General features: G+C 43.3%; 1 pseudogene; it reads left to right on the top strand.

Moving 5' to 3' along the window:
- The first annotated feature begins 9,352 nt into the window (after positions 1-9,352).
- On the top strand, positions 9,353-9,522 carry LOC115460790 (annotated as a pseudogene).
- Positions 9,523-10,278: the final 756 nt, after the last annotated feature.

The raw sequence follows: 10,278 nt of genomic DNA, 5'->3' as shown, positions 1-10,278 counted from the left end.
ATGGCCAAATTTCAGTGAGGATATCCTGTTGCCTGAAGGGTTCTTCTTAAATGTTGTTGTAATCTGCCTTGGGAAGCCTGGTGTTATAAAGATGATGGAATATATTGAAATTAAATGGAAGTAGAATTAAATTTCATTGGGGCACATGAAATCACATCTTCATTTGTTTTGTAGAAGTTTACCTTTTAGATATACAAATGGATTATTCTGTTGTTTGAGCATGTTTCAGGGGCAAGTGATTTATAAATTAAAATAATAAAAAAATTTCTGTCAAACAGATCTCTCATTTGTTGAAACATAACTAAATGGGCTATAAGCCCCTAATGCAGTCCATTGGTTTTCTTATATTTTGTTCTTATGATGGCTTATACTGTGCCAAAACTGGAAATACAGTGAGACAGAATAATAGATTTCAGTAACATCCAAAACTTATTTTTTATGTTTTAATCATCTTTATTAAAAGCAAAACATGTTGGTTGATAAGCTTCATACAGAACAAGAAAAAACAGTAAACCATCCAACATGGCAAAATAAAAACTTTTACAGAGAACATACCCCAAGAACCCTTCCCCTCCCGTACTCCCCTCCCTCCCTATAAGCCCACACCACCAAAATAACAGATCAGTAGGACTCAAAGCACTGCCTCCGCTGTATGCAAATCTCTCTCATGAATATTCATTGTCAATATCCTGACAAACCTGACTGCCTTGGGTAACTCCAGGACCAGGTTATCCTATCATAAGAGACAGACACAGTTGTATAATTAACATTATAATTGTATTTGTATTTGGGTAATAACTTAGAAAATGCTATTAAAAATTATATTACAAAGCATTAAGCTGATTTGGTTAACTTCTGCTGTATATCAACCAGTAGTAAATAACAGTAATAAACAATATTAAGTGCATTTTTATAATATATCACTGCAGTCTTCAAAACAGAAGGAGCAAGTTCCCACAAACCATCTTTCTCTTTTGAGCTTGGCAAAGGGGAAAAAAAAACTTTCAAATGCTCCCTGGTTTCAACCTCAAAAATTGCTGGACTCGGGTGAGTTCAAACTCCTAAAAACTCACCCGAGTCCAGCGAATTTTGAGGTACTTCTACAGACAGGTTATAAGGACTTTACTTTTGTTCAGATATTGAACATAACAATTTTCTAGTTGCATCAATATACATCCAATTTGAATGACTCCTGAAGAAGGCCCTTGTGGGCCGAAAACACAGCTCGTGTCAAGTCCTGGATGTTCAATAAGGTGGAATTTTTTTATATCATCTTCTATCCTTCCCTCTTTTTCCCATCACCCTTGTTGGGACTGTTTTGTTTGTAGGGATACAAGGGTTGCTGTTCTGTATTTCGGTTGTGCCAAGATGTGCACAACCATGAGCATGTGAAGAGCAATTCTGTAATCTAGACGCACACATTTGCACATCCCTTGCATGCATAAATATACAGAATACTAGCATTTAAATGCATAAGTGTCAACAGGGCTCCTAAATGCTATTTTGTAACAGCACGCTGAACTTACATAGCATGTAAATGCAAAGGAGTATATGCATGGGTGGAGATTGGTGGGATATGGGTGGAGATCCCACTAACACATGTAATTTACAGAATACTGTAAATGATACACATTCCTGCCACATTGATGTAACTGCGGGTAAGTAAATGTTAGGCATGCTAATATTAGAACTTGGGCACCCAGGTGCTGTTATAAAATAAGCAGGTAGTATATACCCTTGAGACACCTAAACAGAGGTATGCAGTTTTATAGAATTGCCCCTTTCTACTGAAGTAGGTTCTAGTCTAACAGAGTCTTAACATGCTTGTGTGTTAGCTTAGGTTAACATTAATTAATTAATTTATTTTGATTTTGCTCACACCTTTTTCAGTAGTAGCTCAAGGTAAGTTACATTCAGGTATTCTGGATATTTCTCTGTCCCAGGAGGGCTCAATAGCACTGCGTAACCCTGGCAGCGCTATAGAAATGCTAAGTAGTAGTAAGTTTGTACCTGAAGCAATGGAGGGTTCAGTGACTTGCCCAAGATCACAAGGAGCAGCAGTGGGATTTGAACTGGCAACCTCTGGATTGCAAGACTGGTGCTCTAACCACTAGGCCACTCCTCCACTCATGTGGCATTGATGCACCCTAACATGCTAAAAATAGTCATGAGCTCTATTGCATGCAAATGCATACAGAAAAACTCATGCATTTTTTAAACGGTTACTATTATTGTGTTAAACAATGTGATTTGCATAAACTGTTCAGTATTGCCCATCACTCCCCGCTCCTCAGATAGCCCATTGGGCAGCTTGGGCTAGCCATCTTGGGTTCCTTTTGGGAGCGGATTGGGCTGGGAACTGTTTTCCCATCTGGCAACTGGTAACTACTGGTGACTCACCTGCCACACCAAAAATGTTGCGACTGTCCCTGCCGGCCTGTCTCTTGCCTCCTCTGCAACACTAGAGAGTGCCGTGGGTCCCCTGTTGACTGTTCTTTTCTTCTCCACAGCACCAGAGAGTGCCACGGCTCACTCTGCTGTCAGCCTGCCCAATTCTTTCTTCCTACATGTCCCGGAATGCAGCCAGGACCCACAGTCTTAAGCACTTCCAGGTACATGTATGCAGCTACTCTTTGTCCTCCTCTTTGTTGCAGGCTCCTCCAAGAGCCAGCATAATGAGGCTCCACCCCCTTTTCCCTGCCTGTGGACCCTCTCGATGCTGGCAACAGCCCCCCCCCCCCCCCCTGGGGAGTAAGTAATTTAAATTACATTTTTTCCTATATTTACACTGAGCAACGCACAGTGCACCTGAAGGATATCCCTTTATTTCCCCTTAATTATTCTCCTCTCCCTTGTTCCTTGAACAGAGGCACTCAGAATAACTCGAGTTCTATGGCATACATGGTAACTTATGATTTACCATCTTAATATCCAGGGGTGGGTGGAAGGGATTGTGAGGTGAGGGTGGCACAACCTGCTCCTGTGTCCCTACACTGCGAGTGATTCATTCCTTCAGGCTCCCCACTGTTTGTGGCCAGACAGCCTATCAGCACAGGTAGGGTCTGAAATGTCCCCGCACACCCCGCAAGCATATCGATTCACTGGACAACAATGGAGAGTCCACTGCCACCCAGCTATCATCCTGCTACTCTCTTCCCCACCACTGCCACTTTCAGGAAAAGAAAGAGGGGGCAGGCACTTCTCCATCGCTCCCTGAAGCCTTGTTAATTTCTTCCGCCAGGCCAAGCCCAGCAGCCTCCGCTCTTTTCTCCCCTTTAGATATGATATGAGTAGAAGAGGTGGTGGTGCTTTGCTTTCTGTCCCAGATCAAGCCTTTGTGTTTTTGTAACATCTACTTGTAATCCCTCAATATAACATGACATGAGACTGCTCCCTGGAGTCATGGGGAGGGGGGTGAAGAGGAACTTGATGGAAAGAGAGAGTAAGAAGCCCAGCCTCAAGGGGAGTATTCATGGGAAAGTGCTGAGAGAAATGTTCTTGGGTGTTGAATGACAGTAGGGGAGGAGTTGGGAGTTCATACATATTGTTGGGGGGAGCACATGGTCTTTGGTTGACTCTACCCCCGCGGGGACCTGTATGGAGAGGGGGGTGTCCTGGATGGGATCAATAAACTCAGGGCTTTTTTTGAGGGGGTACTTGGGGGTACTGAGTACCGGCACTTTTTCCATTGGCTGCTAAAATTGACCCATGGTCCCTAAGTTTTAATGAAAGAGCTCAGGCTCTACACACCAATTCTGCCTTGTCATAGGTTCTGTGACTGGTTGCAGGGGGCCTGGCTATTGTGGGGAGGGTCCCTCAATGATTACTGAAGGGTGGCCTAGCATTTGAGTACCGGCACCTTTTTCACTAGAAAAAGTGCACTGAATAAACTAAGACTGAACGAAGCATTAACCATGAAGTGGAGGAGTGCTCCAGGTGGAAAGCAGGGGAACCTAGCCTGAAAGCAGGAACAGGGAGGGAGCCTGTTCGGAGCCAAAGGTAGTAGCCCTGAGAGGTACACCTTGGGAGGAGTGTGGACAGGGAGGTCTGATCCATAGTGGAGACCACTTGCTGCAGCAGTGCTGACCCGCAAAGAGCCAGCTGGTGCCCAAACTGTACAGTGAGACCAGGGTTACAAGTGCTCATCAGGGACATCCTTTTTTGTGAAGGACGGCCATATTAGGCACTTTAGAAGGACGTCCCTGACGAGCACTTTTGGACATTTTTTTTCCCCTTCCGATTCCTTCACAGCAGCCCCAACGAGAGGTGCAGACCTCCCGTTAGGTTTTCCACGGTGAGGGGATTGGAAAACAGTAGTGCATCTCATTTTAATATGATTTTTACTCATTATAATACTAATTTGCTCATCTGCATTCCATTTTCGTTAGCTGCTACCGTGATAGGAAAATGCCCTTTAGTGCATGTCCTGGTTTACTACTTGCACGTTAAACTGGCTAGAACCAGTTTAAAACCCACGTTAATGGCTCATTAAGTTTAGTGCATCTGGCCCTTAGTAAGGAAATCTTGTCTCACCAATCTACTACATTTCTATGAAGGGGTGAATAAACATGTAGATAATTGTAGGTAATGGTGAGCCAGTTGATTGTGTATCTGGATTTTCAGAAGGCGTTTGACAAAGTACCTCATGAAAGACTCCTGATGAAATTAGAAACTCACAGGATAGAAGGTATTGTCTTATTGTTGATTAAAAACTGGTTAAAAGAAAACCGAGAGTAGGGTTAAATGGTCAGTATTCTCAATGGAGAAGAGTAGACAGTGGGGTTCTCCAGGGGTCTGTGCTGAGACCACTGCTTTTTAACATATTTACTAATGATCTAGAGATGGGAATAACTAGTGAGGTAATTAAATTTGCTGATGACACATTATTCAATGTCGTTAAATTGCAAGAGGACCTTACAGGACTGGAAGACTGGGCATCCAAATAGCAGGTGACGTTTAATGTGAGCAAATGCAAAATGATGCATGTGGGAAAGAGGAACCCAAACTATAGTTATGTGATGCATTAGGAGTCACCACCCAGGATAAGGATCTAGTTGTCATCATTGATTATACATTGAAAGCCTCTGCTCAGTGTGCAGTGGCATCTAAGAAAGCAAACAGGATATTAGGAATTATTTGGAAAAGAACAGAAAATAGAAATGAAAATGTTATAATGCCTTTGTATCGCTCCATGGTGCAACCGCATCTCAAATACTGTGTGCAATTCTGGTCACTGCATCTCAAAAAAGATATAGTGGAATTGGAAAAGGTACAGAGAAGGGCGACAAAAATGATAAAGGGGATGGGACAACTTCCATATGAGGAAAGGCTAAAGTGGCTAGGGCTCTTCAGCTCGGAGAAAATACGGCTGAGGAGAGATATGATAGAGGTCTATAAAATAATGAGTGAAGTGGAATGGGTAGACGTCAATCGCTTGTTTACTCTTTCCAAAAATACTAGGACTAGGGGGCACGCAATAAAGCTGTTAAGTAGTACATTTAAAACAAATCAGAGAAAATATTTCTTCACTCAAAGACTGATAGCTCAGACTTTGGTTCTTGCACAGTTGGACTATTGCAATGTAATATTTGTGGGCTTATCAGAAGGTCTATTGAAAAAAAATTGCAAACCTATCAGAATAATGCAGCCAGAGTAATTTGTAGGTCATCTAGACTTGAGTCAGTCTCTCCTTTATTTTTAAAATTGCATTGACTTCCTGTCAGGGTTTGTATTGTTTTTAAATTGCGCACCCTGACTTTCCAGATTTTACGTGGTTTGGCTCCAGCTTATTTAGCTGACCTTGAAACTATGGTGCACAAAAATAGAGCCCTCTCTGCTCGATTACCATCGATGTTGCAGTACATAAGTATTGCCACACTGGGACAGACCAAAGGTCCATCAAGCCCAGCATCCTGTTTCCAACAGTGGCCAATCCAGGTCACAAATACCTGGCAAGATCCCAAAAAAGTTCAATACATTTTATGCTGCTTATCCCAGAAATATGCAGTGGATTTTCCCCAAGTCATTTTAATAATGGTCTATGGACTTTTCCTTTAGGAAGCCGTCTAAACCTTTTTTAAACCCCACTAAGCTAACTGCCTTTACCACCTTCTCTGGCAACGAATTCTAGAGTTTAATTACATGTTGAGTGAAGAAATTTTTTCTCCGATTCATTGTAGCTTCATCACATGCCCCCTAGTCCTAGTATTTTTGGAAAGAGTAAACAAATGATTCTTGTCTACCCATTCCTCTCAACTCATTATTTTATAGACCTCCATCATAATTCCCCTCAGACGTTTTTTCTCCAAGCTGAAGAGCCCTACCCGCTTCAGCCTTTCCTCATATTGAAGTCATCCAGTGGCATACCAAGGGGGGGCAGTGGGGGCGGTCCGCCCTGGGTGCACGCCGCTGGGGGGGTGCCGCGTGCCTGTTGGCCGAGTCTGCTCGTTCCCTCCCTGCTGCTCCCTCTGCGCGGAACAGTTACTTCCTGTTCCGGGGCAGAGGGAGCAGCAGGGAGGGAATGAGCGGACTCGGCCAACAGGCACGCGGCACCCCCCCCCCCCAGCAGGTAAAAATGCACCGGAGGGGGAGGGTGCAATTTCGTCGGTGGAGGGGTTGTAATTTTGCCGGTGGGGGGGGGGCTGCGCTGCACCCGGGGGGCGCATCGGCGATCCACCCCGGGTGTCAAGCAGCCTGGGAACGCCACTGAAGTCATCCCATCCCCTTAATCATTTTCATCAACCTTCTCTGTACCTTCTCTAAATCCACTATCCAGCTTATAATCGAACGAGAAAAACGTCCAAGTTCCGACCTAAATCGGGAGATGGGCGTTTATCTCACAAAAACGATTAAAGTGGTATAATCGAAAGCCGATTTTGGACGTTTTCAACTGCACTCCGTCGCGGATGCGGACAAAGTTGATGGGGGCGTGTCAGAGGTGTGGCGAAGGCGGAACTGGGGCGTGGTTATCTGCCGAACAGAGATGGGCGCATTTCACAGATAATGGGACAAAAGTATGCGTTTTTAGCTAGAATTTAGGGCACTTTTCCTGGACCCTGTTTTTTCACGAATAAGGCCCCAAAAAGTGCCCTAAATGACCAGATGACCACTGGAGGGAATCGGGGATGACCTCCCCTGACTCCCCCAGTGGTCATAAACCCCCTCCCACCACAAAAAATGATGTTTCACAACTTTTTATTTTGACCCTCAAATGTCATACCCACCTCCCTGGCAGCAGTATGCAGGTCCCTGGAGCAGTTGTTAGGGGGTGCAGTGGACTTCAGGCAGGTGGACCCAGGCCCATCCCCCCCTACCTGTTACAATTGTGCTGCTTAATGCTTAGTCGTCCAACCCCCCCCCCCCCCGAACCCACTGTACCCACATGTAGGTGCCCCCCTTCACTCCTTAGGGCTATAGTAATGGTGTAGACTTGTGGGCAGTGGGTTTTGAGGGGGATTTGGGGGGCTCTACACACAAGGGAAGGGTGCTATGCACCTGGGAGCTCTTTGACCTTTTGTTCTGTTTTTGTAAAAGTGCCCCCTAGGGTGCCTGGTTGGTGTCCTGGCATGTTAGGGGGACCAGTGCACTACGACTCCTGGCCCCTCCCACGAACAAATGCCTTGGATTTATTCGTTTTTGAGCTGGGCGATTTCATTGTCCATTATCGCTGAAAAGCAAAAACGCCCAGCTCACAACTTGGCGAATAAAACATGGACGTCTAATTGTTTCGAAAATACGCTTGGGGCCGCCCCTTCACGGACCCGTTCTCGGAGATAAACGCCCATGGAGATAGGCGTTTCTGTTCGATTATGCCCCTCTATATCTTTTTTGAGATGCGGTGACCAGAATTGAACACGATAGTCAAAGTTTGATCACACCATGGACTGATACAAAGGCATTATAGCGTCCTCATTTTTGTTTTCTATTTGCTTTCTTAGCCGCCGCAGCACACTGAGCAGAAGGTTTCAACATATCATCAACGATAACGCCTAGATCCCTTTCTTGGTCGGTGACTCCTAATTTGTAACCTTGCATTACGTAGCTATAATTTGGGTTCCTCTTTCCCACATGCATCACTTTGTACTTGCTCACATTAAACGTCATCTGCCATTTAGACGCCCAGTCTCCCAGTCTCGTAAGGTCCGCTTGTAATTTTTCACAATCTTCTTGCAATTTTACAACTTTGAATAACTCTGTGTCATCAGCAAATTCAATTACCTCACTAGTTACTCCCATCTCTAGATTATTTATAAATATGTTAAAAAGCAGCAGTCCCAGCACAGACCCCTGCCAGCTGAAGTCCTCTTTCTAAGACAGTGTGATGATAAGATTGAAGCTTTGGAGAAAGCAGGACTCAGGTTTGAGAGCTTCAGAGAAAAGACTCTACCACTAGGAAAAAGGATATATGAAGGGAAGCTTTGCTCAGTCAGAAAAAAAATGTATTCAACTGTTACTAGCTAAACGGTACAAAAAAAGAACTGTAGAGGTAAACAGAATTAAAATGGGGCGGGGGCACCATTCTTCCCAAGGTTTTAAATAATGAAAAGAAAGATCTGATATGGAGGGTAGCTCCTGAAAGAAAACACTAGTAAGAAGATAATTTAAACATGGGCTTGATTCTTTGGAATGATGTTATAGTTGTTCCTTGATAATTAATTGAACTTGACTTTGATTGTATTCTGCTGAAAATTCAATAAAAATATTGAAACCTAAAAGAAACATATTTGGCAGTCAAGAGGAAAGATAATAATAAAAAAAGAAACTTGCAAAAGAAACTGTCATGAATATATATTTACAAAACTCCATGATTCATTTACTAGAGAGGCAGAGGAAAAGGAAAAAAAGGCACAGAGGGGTAAAATGGTGGAATTGTTGACCATGGGTAATTTTACAGTCATTTTGGCCAAATACAGAAATAGGTTATTTGCTTTAATCTGAACAATAAACAAGTTTGGATTGATGTGCTGAAGTATTGTATTAAATTGCTAATGTAAAGGCATTTATTGCAATAACCAGGCATTGAATCTGTTTTGAAGTTGCTTTGTTTCAAACTGGGCAATTTACAGATTTGAGTTTGAAAAAAATAATACAGTAACAGTGCAATTCCGATTATCTGGACTATCCTTGGCAGCGGGGTGGTTTGGGTTATTGTAAAGCTGGATGATTGGACATAGAGCACACAACAGAACACTGTAATTGTGTGGTAGAGAAATGGAGACAGGGAAGTGATGCACTGCTACTGTTCCCACCCTGGCCCACCCGTATGTACAGTACTCTGTCGAGTGCCAGTCCAGATAATTGGACATCCAGTTAATCGGTGTTTAGATAATCGGCATCATACTGTAATTAAAGAATTTATTTTAATAGTTAGAAAAAAATCCTATTCTTACCAGTATCTGATGTGCCCCTTACGGACCATATATAAAATTGATTTTTGGAACAGGGAGATGGAATAGGAGCTTGTTTCATCCACTCCACGCATCAACCTGGTATTGCAGTATCTCCAGGAATGGTGCACCTCCCATCTGGGAAAATATTACTTGGTAACAAAAAGAGAATTGGCTAAGAATTTTAAAAATTCTGCTTCTGAATTTAGTCATTTTAGGCTGTCAAGTAATTCTTTAATATATTGGATGCTGGGGATGCAAAACAGGCTGATGTAATAAAGGAAACTGCAGTGCTGTATTTTATTTCTGGTTTACTGTTCATTTCTTGTACACTGCAATTACGTCCACACTAGCAAGAATCACAGCATACAAGGGTAATACCTAGCAGGTGGTCAATGGTGAGGTTCAGGGGAGAGGAAGCAGCCCAGAAGTGTTGGGATGATAGACTTGCAAATGTGAAGAACTACACTGAAATCTGTAAGGGATGCATGCCCCTTCATTCCTACAGGTAGGGAGGAAGACTTGAAGCTTAAGAAATCCTGCCAGGTCACTGTAGTTGATTCTAAGATCACCTGGAAATAATTGAAGATAGTGGCAAGATGAAGGCCTGCTTTATCCCCTTTTCAGTTACTTCATGAACAGAACTGCACATTTTATACGGTGAGGATTGGCGCTCCAAATGAAACAGAGAAAGCCTTGGTGTTGACTCTGGCCATGGCTGCTGGAAAAGCTGAAACCTGCACTGCTGTTTGCAGTTATGGGGAGGGGCCTCATTCCTGAGCATTTTATTTATTTTTGCAGTTTTTATTTTCCGCTATTTTGAAAACATATCTGTCCAAAGTGGATAACAAACTCCGCACAGAACAAAATCAAGAACAATTACATTAAAACC

The sequence above is a fragment of the Microcaecilia unicolor genome, chromosome 1, assembly GCF_901765095.1.
Source record: "Microcaecilia unicolor chromosome 1, aMicUni1.1, whole genome shotgun sequence".
Taxonomy (NCBI): domain Eukaryota; kingdom Metazoa; phylum Chordata; class Amphibia; order Gymnophiona; family Siphonopidae; genus Microcaecilia; species Microcaecilia unicolor.
Note: the sequence above shows the minus strand (reverse complement) of the source record. Positions and strands in the feature narration are given on the sequence as shown.